Genomic DNA, 12,359 nt, shown 5'->3' with positions numbered 1-12,359 from the left:
CCCATGGTCCTCCTGTCGTCTCTATCGTTGTAACCCCTTCCCTGCCGACGCCGCTCTCAGCGGCTGGAGCCCGCGTGCCCGGAGGGGTCCCTCGTCTGCCACCCTGGTCCTTTCTTTACTGGACTGAGCACTTCAGGCGCCGCCCGGCGTCGACGTCCATCTCTTGAGCCTGTGTCCTCCTTTCTAAAGTAACATTGCACGCCTGCCTCCAAGGGCTTTTAGTTACATTAAGTCCTATTGAGTACCCAGTCCAGTTTTGCGGATACGAGGAACAGAGAGATCAAGGCTCTTGGCGAAAGTCACACAACCGAGAATGCAGAGCCTGGGCTCGAACCCGTGGGGCTGGCTCCAAATACTTGCATTGACCCGTGCCTGTGCAAACTGCCTCCTGTAACAGAATTTTTTTTTAATTAATTTTTGCTGGAGTATAGTTGCTTTACAATGTTGTGTTAGTTTCTGCTGTACCGCAAAGTAAATCAGCTATACGTATAGATATATACCCTCTTTTTTGGATTTCCTTCCCATTTAGGTCACCACAGAGCATTGAGTAGAGTTTCCTGAGCTATACAGTAGGTTCTCATTAGTTATCTATTTTATACATAGTATCAATAGTGTATCTGTCACAGAATATTAATCATAGCAGCTAGGGATCCACCTCCCCTCTTGTGAGGAGGGTGCTTTGTAAGCTTAGTTAGCTGTTTCTGTTAGTAAATATATGCTTTTCAAATTCCTATTTACACCACAGTGTCCTTGCAGGCTGGGACCCTCTCGTCCTTTCCCGGGTCTGTAGTTGGCTGGTTGTCACCTAAGCAACAGATGATTTATCGATGTTATTTATAATTATTTTCTTATCGTCATCACCAAAACAGTCATAAGCTTGGAAGTCATTAGCTTGTTGAATAACACCTTTCACAGCCTCAATTTAACGAGATGATCTGTGTACATTTGCTTAATTCAATACCTGGCTCATAGTAAGCTCTCAATGGAAATGGTAGTGATTAATATTACTTACTAGTAGTATTATTTCTACTACTGTGGCTGCTGTATGCCTTCAAGGCTCAGCCAGCATCAATCATAAAATGTTCATTGTTGATTTAATAATATCCTTTCAGGAAAAAACAAAACAAAGTCCTGTATTAAGTGTAAATAGTAAGGTATGCCTGTGTCTCACCTTCAGAAATACTACATAGGTAAAATTTTGAATGCATCCTAGAATGGAGGGAAAGGGCTATGACATTAACAATAATGCAAATTATTTATATGGGTATGAACTTCACCCCCACGATACCTGTGTATAAGAAAGGTCACACGTTTGTGCTCCTCTGAATCAGATCATTCGGAACTTCTCTGGTTGGTGGGGGAAACAGCTGACTAAATTAAGGACCCAATGGCAAGATCCAGAGCAGCTCTTTTGCATCACCAGATGGAAGCCATAAATGGAGGATAGTGGAGCAACAAGCTAGAACGGGTAAGACAGACACTTGATGGCTTTGTGGAAAAGAAGCTCTGTGCTGGCTGAGATGTTACAGGAGAGAAATTGCTTTCTATCTGATTTAAACTATTGGTAATTATGAGTCTCTCTTAAGACAGCCAAAGCAATAGTATTGAGCTATTTCCCAAACACAGGATGGAGTTGCAGTAGAGATGGCTAATTCACCACAAAACCTGCTCTTCCCTTCCAATGTATGGAATTATTCCTGGAATGTGCCTTCCCATACAGGGACTATATTTACTAGTCCTCTTGGCATCTAAGTGTGGACTTGTGAGCGGTTACCACCAATAGGACTGGAATGGAAGTGACAGTGGCCATTTGCACACCAAGGTGCTTAAAAACAAGCATCCCGGGCTTCCCTGGTGGCGCAGTGGTTGAGAATCCGCCTGTTGATGCAGGGGACTCGAGTTCGTGCCCCGGTTCGGGAAGATCCCACATGCTGCGGAGCGGCTGGCTGGGCCCGTGAGCCATGGCCGCTGAGCCTGCACGTCCGGAGCCTGTGCTCCGCAACGGGAGAGGCCACAACAGTGAGAGGCCCGCGTACGGCAAAAACAAAACAAGACAAAAAAAAAAAAAAACAAGCATGGCTGCTCCATATTCTTTCCCCTCTTGTTAGCTGGATAGAGAGGATAACAAAACCCTAGGCAATGGTGTAGCCCCAAAACTCAGGGTCCTTTAACAACCATCTCATGGAGACAATCTCCATCACCCAATACCCAATATCCATCCAAATTGTTACATGATCAATAAATAAATAAATCTCTAATTTGTACACCCATGTTACAGCAGCATTAGTCCAAAAGATGGAAACCACTTAAGTGTCCATTGATGAATGAATAAACAAAATGTGGTATATACATATAATGAAATATTATTCAGCCTTTTTTTTTTGCCATGTGGCATGTGGGACCTTCGTTCCCTGACCAGGGATCAAATCCTCACCCCCTGCACTGAAAGCGAGGAGTCTTAACCGCTGGACCACCAGGGAAGTCCCTATTCAGCCTTAAAAAAAGGAAGACTATTCTGACACATGCTATGGCATGGATGAGCCTTGAGGATATTATACTCAGTGAAATAAGCCACAAAAAGACAAATACTGTATGATTCCATTTATACGAGGTACTTAGAGTAGTCACACTCACAGAGACAAGTTCACAGGTCAAGTAGAATGGAGATTTCCAGGAGTTAGGGGAGGGGGAATGGAGAGTTAAAGTTTAATGGGGACAGAGTTTCAGTTTTGCAAGATGAAAACAGCTCTGGAGATGGATGGTGGTGATGGTCACACAACAATGTGAATGTACTTAATGCTACTGAACTGCACACTTTAAAATGGTTAAGGTGGTAAGTTTTATGTTATGTGTATTTACAATCATTAAAAGTTTTAAGAGAAAAAAGCTTGTGATTTACCATTATAATGTATGGTATTGTGGTCTGCATATGTGTCCCCACAGAATTCATGTGTTGAAACCTAGACCCTAAGGTGATAGTATTAGAAGGTGAGGGTCTTTGGAACAAGACAAGGTGAGGGTCTTTGGTCAAGAGGGTGAAGCCCTCATAATTGTAACTAGTGCCCTTATAAAAGAGACCCAGAGAGCTTCCTTGCCCCTTCCACCATGTGAGGACACAGCAAGAAGCCCACCATTTACACCCCTGAAGACGGCATTCACCAGAACACAACCATGCTGGCACCTTAATCTTGGACTTCCAGCTTCCAGAACCGTGAGAAATAAACTTCTGTTGTTCATAAACCTCCCAGTCTGTGGTATTTTAGTATAGCAGCCCTAATGGATTAAGAAGTGTGGGTTTCCTAGTTATGGAAGCTTCCCGCACCCTAACTAATTCAGGGTTTTTGGATGCTAGGCTCAAAAAACAGTTCCAATGCTCCCCTTCAGGGATTCGTCAGCATCTAGATGGAAATGAAAGCCGTGGGACCAGATAAGATCACGGGGGCTGGGAAGAGAATGGAGTCTGAGATCGAAGAAAGAAGCAAGCAGTGGTCACCTGACCCAAGGCCAGCCAATCAGCAGCCTTCCCTGGGATTTTTCCCCTTTGGAATTGAGAAAAGCTTTTGTCTATCTCTGTGGGGTATGGGAGACTTGGGAGCTGATGGCAGCCTTGTCATCGTGTGCAGGAAGCCAGGCTGCAGGAGGAGAAAATGAAGCTGCACGGAGAAGCAAGAGGGGAGAGAGAGGATGACTTGGCTGAGTTCAGGTGCCCCCCCCACACCCCCTAACCTTCCTGAGGTTGGTTTGTTCAGCTCTGCCTTCCCTCCAGTGAGTTTCTCCCAGGAAATCCCCTTTGTGACCTCAGCAATTTCCACTTGAGTGTCTGTCACTGTAACCAAAAGAGCCCCGAGTCCCCCACAGCACTCTGTGCATTGCAAGCATCGGTCAGTGTTGAATGAAGTGATACGTAAACCCCCAGGGCTGTACCCAGAGGGATTCCTGGGTGCAGGGGCTCAAGGAACACTCCCATGCTGGAGCCCTTTACAAACCCCCTTCCTACGTCCTCCTGATTATATCTTCTCCTCCAAGTGACAGGAGCAGCTGCCCTGGGCAGACCGGAGGTGGAGAGTTTGCAGCACAGCTGCTGAGAAGTCCCCTGAGATACAGAGAAAGACCACACAGAGAGACACACACACACTATTCAAATTATCATGCTGAGGAGAACCATCTCTTGGGGTTTCGTCATGGGCTGGACACAGTGCTGAGGGCTTTGTTTCGATTAACAGTGTCATCCTCTTCTCCACCCCCACAAGGTAGTGTGGACACTTCCTCAAAGTGCGGGTCTCCAACCTGCAGCATCGGCCCCACCCGGGAGCCTTTGAGAAGTGCAGGATCCCAGGCCCCACTCTGACCTACCGAGGCAGAATCAGCCTTTTAACCTGATCCTCAGTTGATTCTCACCCACGTAAAAATCTGAAACGGGCCAGTGCCACATAAACTACAGGATGCCCGGTCAGATTTGGATGAGAAATGTTTTAGTAGAAAATGTCTCGATACTTCTAAAAAATTATTTGTCATTTATTTGAAATGCAAATGGAACTGTGCATGCTTTAATTTTATTTGCTAAATCTGACAGCCCCATGTAGCAGACACGGTGGGTGCTCCTATAACATCCATCCACCCTCTTTGCTTCACTGCCGTCCCCAGATTTCCACACCTACTCCGTGCATCCCAGGTGCTGAGGGGTGCATGGGAGGGAGGGGACAATCCCACCCCTGGCTCTGTCCTGTCCTCCCTGCCTCCGGCCTCTCCCCATATCAGCCTCAGAAACAGCTTTCTATCACCCCGAAATGACGATTTCTTCCCTGTCTGAAGCCCTCCTACAGCTCCCCAACGCCCTCCGGAGGAAGTCAGAGCTGGCTGAGCTCCAAGACCCTTCATTGTGTGGCTCCGGCCCACTCGTCCAGAGTCACATCTGACAGCCGCCCCCAACCCCCAAGGGAACAGTAAACTATAGCCACAGAGAGCTACTGGAAAATTTCCCAGCTGTGCTGCCATCTCTCCACTTCTACATGTTTGTTCTAGCTGTTCCCTCTACCTCTGTTGCCCTCCCTCATTTTGTCTCGATAATTCCTTCTCGTCCTTCACGACTCAACCAGGTTAGGTACCTCCCCTGTGCCACCCGCCACCACCTCCCTGTGCCATCCCCATTATTACAATGACCCCTTTTTGTCCAGAACCCACAGTGAGCAAGGGCAGAACTGAGATTCGATCCCACACCCATCAGGCTCTGAAACTCTGGTCATTGCTTGGGGTTTCCTTGAAGGCCCCTTGTGGCCCTAACACTTTAGAATTCTATGATCCAGGTGTGTGGCTGCTCCATGCAATCTGCACAGATCTCAAGGATTCCAATCCCCAGGAATCGGATCATAAACTAGGAGGACTATGACAGTTAGGGCTCAGGTTGCATGAAATTGAAACACAGTTCAAACAGATTTAAGGCAAAAAAAAGGAGAAAATTGTGTTGGCTTGTATAACATCAAAAAAACCCCATATAGGGGCTTCCCTGGTGGCGCAGTGGTTGAGAGTCCGCCTGCCGATGCAGGGGACACGGGTTCGTGCCCCGGTCTGGGAAGATCCCACATGACGTGGAGCGGCTGGGCCCGTGAGCCATGGCCACTGAGCCTGCGCGTCCAGAGCCTGTGCTCCGCAATGGGAGAGGCCACAACAGTGAGAGTCCCGTGAACCACAAAAAAAACAAAAAACAAAAAACAAAAAACCATATATATAGACACCTTCAGGTATGGTTTGATCCAGGAGCTCAAAGAGTGTCACCAAGGCCTAGTCTCTTGCCATCTAACTTTTGGCTCTGCTACCCTCCCTTTTGTTTCACTCTAGGCATCCACATGGTGGCAAGGTAGCCTCCAGCAGTTTCCAAGCTACACTTACTTCCCTAAAAGTTAGGTGGGAAAGTTGGTGCCTGCCTTTCTCTCACTTGTTCTGGCAAACGTTCCATTCTGTTTTGTTGAATCTGACTGGGTGGCCTGAACCAATCACAGTGGCCGGGGAGGGGGTGAGTCACATGATCACTCCTAGAGCTGGTAATGGAGCCAGCTTCCCCAAAACCAGGGGGAAGGGGAGTGGGGGAGAAATGGCCCACTCAACTCCCCAGGAAAACTGGGTGCAGTTATCAGAGACAACGGAGTGGGTACCAGGAGAATAAAGATGGTCTCAAGGAAGGGTCCGGGCTGGCAACAGGTGGGCGTGCTGGGTACTTTACAGGCATTTCCTCGTGTTACCTTCATCACTGTGCAAGTGAGACAGGCTGGGACCCGGGACCCTTTGCTGCAGTGCTGCAATGCTTACACCTGGACAAACATCAAACTGTATGGGACTAAAAATAACTGCAAGAAAGTGCAGTTAGGGTAGAATTATGGACAAAAGATACAAAGAGACCGAAAAACCCAACTGCCATTTCTGAAGAGCCAGGAGCAAAAACAGGGTGTTGGGACCCAAAGCAGGTATTGAGCATGCCCCCTGTACACAACACTACCAGAGGGGTGGGCAAACCACCTAAGTCACTCCTCTGGCCTGACCCCTGGACACGCCCCTACCCTCACCCCAGATAAGGAACAAGCTTCCACAATTCCCCCCGCAGCAAGCCAGCCAGCAAGGGAAGCTGTTGTTTGTTGTCGCTCCCCCTTGCTGCAGCAGGGGCCCCAATAAAGCCTTGCCTGAATTTCTTGTCTGGCCTCTGATCAGTTTCTATTGATTAAGTAGGCCTAGAACCCTGGTTGGTAACACTAGGAGTTGACAACATCAACTAAAATTTATCCAGGGGGACACGGGTGTGCTCTTCACTTACGTGATCTCAACTAATCCTCACAATAATCCCACGAAGCGGGTGCTAGATGTGGAAGATAAACAGAGATATGGACACACACATAAATGTATCACTCTTGTTTCAGTACATTCTGCCTGCTATCACAGAACACAGCAGGCTGGGTGGCTTATCAACAACAGAAATTTCTTGTTCACAGTTCTGAAAGCTACAAGTCCAAGATCAAGGCCGCAGCATGATTGCCTCTTGGTGAGGGCCCCGCTCTTCCTGGTTTATAGCCAGCACCTTCCCGATGTGGCCTCACACGGTGTAAGGGGCTAGCAAGCTCTCTGGGGTCGCTTTTATAAAAGCACTGATCCCACATCTGAGGGCACCACCCTCATGACCTAATTACCTCTGAGGGGCCCCACCTCCCAGCGCCAAGGCACGAAGCATTAGGATTTCAACATGAATGTTGGGGCGACGCGGATATTCAGACCATGGCAACTCCCTCTGTAAAGGAAGTGTGAAAGCATAACTGTGTATTTCTTCTTTGAGAATGAAATGTGTGTCTCATTAAAAGGCTTTTCTAACTACATCTGTTAAAAAATAAAAATATCCAAATGACGGGGGAATTCCCTGGTGGTCCAGCGGTTAGGACTTCAGCTTCCAATGCAGGGGGCATGGGTTCGATCCCTGGTCAGAGAACTAAGATCCCAGCATGACGCTAGGCCAAAACATAATAAAATAATAAAAGAATCATAAAACATTAAGGGACTTCCCTGGTGGCGCAGTGGTTAAGAACCCGCCTACCAATGCAGGGGACACAGGTTCGATCCGTAGTCCGGGAAGATCCCGCATGCCGCGGAGCAACTAAGCCCGAGTGCCACAACTACTGAGCCTGCGCTCTAGAGCCCGCGAGCCACATCTACTGAGCCTGTGCACCAAAACTACTGAAGCCTGCGTGCCTAGAGCCCATGCTCGGCAACAAGAGAAACCACCACAATGTGAAGCCCTCGCACCACAACGAAGAGTAGCCCGCGCTCTCCGCAGCTAGAGAAAGCCCGCGTGCAGCAACGAAGACCCAACGCAGCCAAAAATAAATAAATAAATAAATAAATAAAACATTTTAAAAAAATTCCCGAGTGAGACTACATTGACTATACACACGCTTCCTAAAACTCTTGACACCCAAGGAGAAAAAGGTTGACCAGAGAAAGAAATAAAGCAAAACCCCAAAGACCTCCTTAAGTATAAAGCTAATGAGCTTTTACTACATTTAATTATGAAATATACTATGATTCTTATTACGGAATAGGACAATTATATTAAGATCCTGTAGATTTCAGTTCACGGGAAGCCTGCTTTGGCAATTACAAAACGTCAGGAGAAAGTTAATGTGAGTTGGAGGAGGCGTTGGTTGGTGTAAACAAACTATAAAACCCATTAAACTTTCCTCTTCAGGGGGTGAGTTGTTTCCCGGAGCTATAAAAAGTTCAGCATAAATTCAAATGGTTATGAGGTTATGAGGAACGCTCTCTTGCTGCTGAAGGAGTTCGTTTAAAAATAAACGTTTATTTCTGTCTGGCAGTTTTTCCTGACAATATCACAGGACATGAGATGTTTTGGGTTGCTGGCTCTGCATCTGTTCTCATTCCCATCTCCCTGACTCCGCCCCCGTGTCCCCCCTCCTACCCTGTGCCGCAGGAGAGAGGAGCTGAGAATTACCACCTGGCAATCTAAGTCCAGGGTCGGGCCCTTCACCTTCACAAAGACAGCCCGCTTCTCCGGTGGTCCCCTCTGGGGAGTCAGCATCCCAGAATAAGTGGCACTGGGAAAAGGCTGCTTAACACAGGGACCTGTATCTCATATTTACAAGAATGTTATTTCCTGTTTTTGTGGGGATTCTCTCTTGACAAATGAAACTAAAAATTATTTTTTGAAAAAGAGTTGATCCTCACTGCATGTGGATTCCATACCTGTGAACTCGCCGACTCACTAAAGTGCGCTACCCCCCAACCAGTACCCAAAATCAGTACTCACAAGAAACCAGCCCTGCTGACACCCTGATCTCGGACCTCCAGCCTCCAGAACGGTGAGAAAATAAACGCCTGTTTGACTCCCTCCTACTGTAGGCCCTGCTCACTGTCGGCATGCCCAGGGAAGGGGGTATTCAGGCCAGTGGAGAACCTGCCCCCCACCCTGGGCTGGGCCATGGCCTCAGATGAGGCTCACCACACCCACTGCTGGTCCTAAAGCCTGAGTCCAGCCCCACCCCTGCCTCTCTCCTGCTGTGTCACTTGGGGAAAGTGCACTTACCTCGTAGAGCCTCACTTATCCCGACTGTAAAATGGGCTGATGCTTTGATCTGCTCTGCCTTCTCACTGGGTGAGCGTGCCGGTGAGCTAACATAAAGGGGGCAGTGTGACCCCATCATTAAGCAATTCATTCACAATTTCATTGTTCACCCTTGACTGGTACCTGCGGCCTGGTGAAGATGATTCACTCTCAAATCCAGCCCCCCACCACGCCCCCCCGCCCCGGGAGCCCTCACTGGGGGGTGCAGTCTTACACAGACACACCACCCATTCATCCCAGGACTCTTCCCCTCCTTTGTTCACAGGCTCATCCATCACCTGTTTATCCAGTAAACGTTACGGGAGCCTCCCGGGTGCTCTGGGCTGGAGACCCAGACGTGAACCCAACGCCCTCCCGGCCCTGGAGGATCTCCCCGCTTTAAACACCATACAAAGAGAAAACGTTAATTATTATTTTGAGTAATAATTACATTGGTGCTACAAAGGAGCCGAGGAGCTTCTATAGGGTATGGCTAAGTTTGCTGCCAAAGGAATTCTCGCCCTCGGGCCTGGGAAGAAGGGTGACAACCACTTTCCTCCCATGCTTATTTACTCATTCAGGAGCAGGCCCCAAGCTGGGAGCTGGCAACAACTGGGTCTGTGTTATTGAGTTCCTCACCAGAGGGTCGGCAGGGCAGACACACACACACACACACACACACACACATAGTTGAAGCATGAGGTGGAGAGAGAAGGGGCACCGTGGAAGCTCAGATGAGGCCCTTCATCCAGGTTTATTGCGGTGGGCATAGTCAGGGAGGACTTCCTGGAGAAGGCAGCATCTGAATTGATCACTGAGGGATGTACGATGTTACCAGGTGAAGAAATGGAGGGAGGACATCCAGGGAGTCCTTCTTTCATTCTATTCCTCACCAATAACTATGGTATACTTTAATGCTGGAGAAACAGCCGTGGTGTGTGGATACTGCATAAACCATCAGGTGATGTTACATGAATGGCTACTTAATTTGCGGACCCAATGAAGAGTGAAAATGCAGAGCCTCATGTTAAAAAAAAAAAAAAGCATTTAGAATTTGAAGATGGGGACTTCCTTGGTCATCCAGTGGTTAAAACTCCATGCTCTCAATGCAGGGGGGCCCGGGTTCGATCCCTGGTCAGGGAACTAGATCCCGCATACCACAACTAAGACCCAGAACAGCCAAATAAATAAATAAATATTTTTTTAAAAAAAAGAATTTGAAGATGGCCACAGGAGAGCATTAAACCGAGCGTGGGGCCCTGGGCAACCATACAGGTTGCAATTCCAGGGAACTGGCCCTGGATGTGTGTGTGACTTTTGTCACCTTTGCTTTCGAGAGCAGACAGCTTGGCATGAAAAGGCTTGAGGGGATGTGATGGTAAAGAGGAGTCTGGTCGGTTAATTCAACCATGCTAAGAAGGACCAGGTTCATGGGCAGGAGATCTAAATAGACATTTCTCCAAAGAAGACATACAAATGGGCAATAAACAAATGAAGAGAAGCTCATCATCACTAATTGCTAGAGAAATGCAAATCAAAACTACAATTTAACAAATGCCGTGAGGGTGTGGAGAAAAGGGACCATCCTACACTGTTGGTGGAAATGTCAGTTGGTTCAGCCACTATGAAGAAACAGTATGGAGGTTCCTCAAAAAACCAAAAATAGAGGGGAAAAAAAGGACCAGGTTCCCCCCTCTCTCCTCCCATCCTAAGTGGGATCTCCGACTGTCACCCCTCAGGGCGGCCGCCGCCGCTTAAAGTGTCACCCACAGACCAGACAATGCAGGACCACTCTGACTGCTTACCTCCTGTTTGAGAGTTGGGGAAACCTCTCCCTGAGGTGCCCCACAAACCTGCCTTCACGCCTCATTGGTCAGAGGGTGTCACACATCTGAGCCTCCCCCAATTACTGGCAAGGAGAACGGGAGCGTCTGATTGGCTTAGGCCAATAAGCACTGCCCTTTATTGGGCCCTCATCATTCCCACAGGACTCTGTGTGCCAGGTCACTTCCAACTCGGATGAAGACACTGATGAACTGGTCCACCCAGGGTGTTGCATCTCCGCGGAGGGGTGCTGGGGGGCGTTCTGAACCTGGACACACCCACTGTGTGATGCTGAAGCTCGGAATGGACCCGGATTATGTTTGCCGTCTGCCCCTGTATTCTCTGAGCCTGCCCAGGAGCTGTCTTTATGATAAGTGCCCAGTACACAGGAATCGGACAAGTGATGAGTAGAGGATAGTCTGTGGTGAAATAAGCTGTTTCGTTCGTTACATGGTGGTGGGCTGGGGGTAGGGTGGGGTCAACTTTGCATCCAGGTTGGGCTTGCCTTCATTAGTGACTCAATGATAGGTAAAGTGAAAAATAGCTAATGTTTATCGACTGACGCCTTACTCTCTGCCAGGCAGTGTCCTAAGTGCTTCGCATGTATTCACTCGTGAATCCCGACAGGAACCCTGAGGAGTGGTTACTATTCTAGCGTGTGGCTGAGGCGTGGATGCACGTGAGGAGCATAAGAATGCCCTGGAGGGCTTGTTAAAACAAAGTGCTGGCCTGCCCCCTGAGGTTCTGAGTTGGGGGCCGAGAATTTGCATTTCTTATTTATTTATTTAGGCTGCGCTGGGGTCTTAGTTGTGGCACGTGGGATCTTTAGTTGCAGCATGCGAACTCTTAGTTGCATGCATGTAGGATCTAGTTCCCCCGACCGGGGATAGAACCCACGCACCCTGAATCGGGAGCACAGAGCCTTATCCACTGCACCACCAGTGAAATCCCAGAATTTGCATTTCTAACGGGCTGCTAAGGGATGCTTTGCAGCTGTTTGGGGGACCGGACTTTGAGAACCACTGTTAGAGGAACATTTGCTTGCCAAGCCCCTGCATTCCTTCTGCGGGGTGCCCTCTTGTAATTTGCACAAAGGCACCACATAAGCTAGAGGAATCCTGGGTCTGAAAGGGTCCGATTGAGTCAAGGGTTTAAGTTTTTTTTGTTTTTGGCTGCACCGTTCGGCATGCGGTATCTTAGTTCCCCGACTAGGATCGAACCCATGTCTCCTGCAGTGGAAGCTCGGAGTCTTAACCACTGGACTGCCAGGGAAATCCAAGGGTTTAAGTTTTAAGAGGCGCCTTCTGAGGAATGGACACACAAAATGTGGTCTATCTATGCAATGGAATATTATTCAGCCTTAAAAAGGAAGGAAGTTGTGACACCTGCCATGACGACATGGATGAAACTTGAGGACATTATGCTAAGTGAAATAAGCCAG

Source organism: Aethalodelphis obliquidens, unplaced genomic scaffold (genome assembly GCF_003676395.1).
Source record: "Aethalodelphis obliquidens isolate GAN/ISIS:26980383/991018 unplaced genomic scaffold, ASM367639v1 scaffold113, whole genome shotgun sequence".
Classification (NCBI taxonomy): Eukaryota; Metazoa; Chordata; class Mammalia; order Artiodactyla; family Delphinidae; genus Aethalodelphis; species Aethalodelphis obliquidens.
This window is presented reverse-complemented; position numbering follows the sequence as displayed.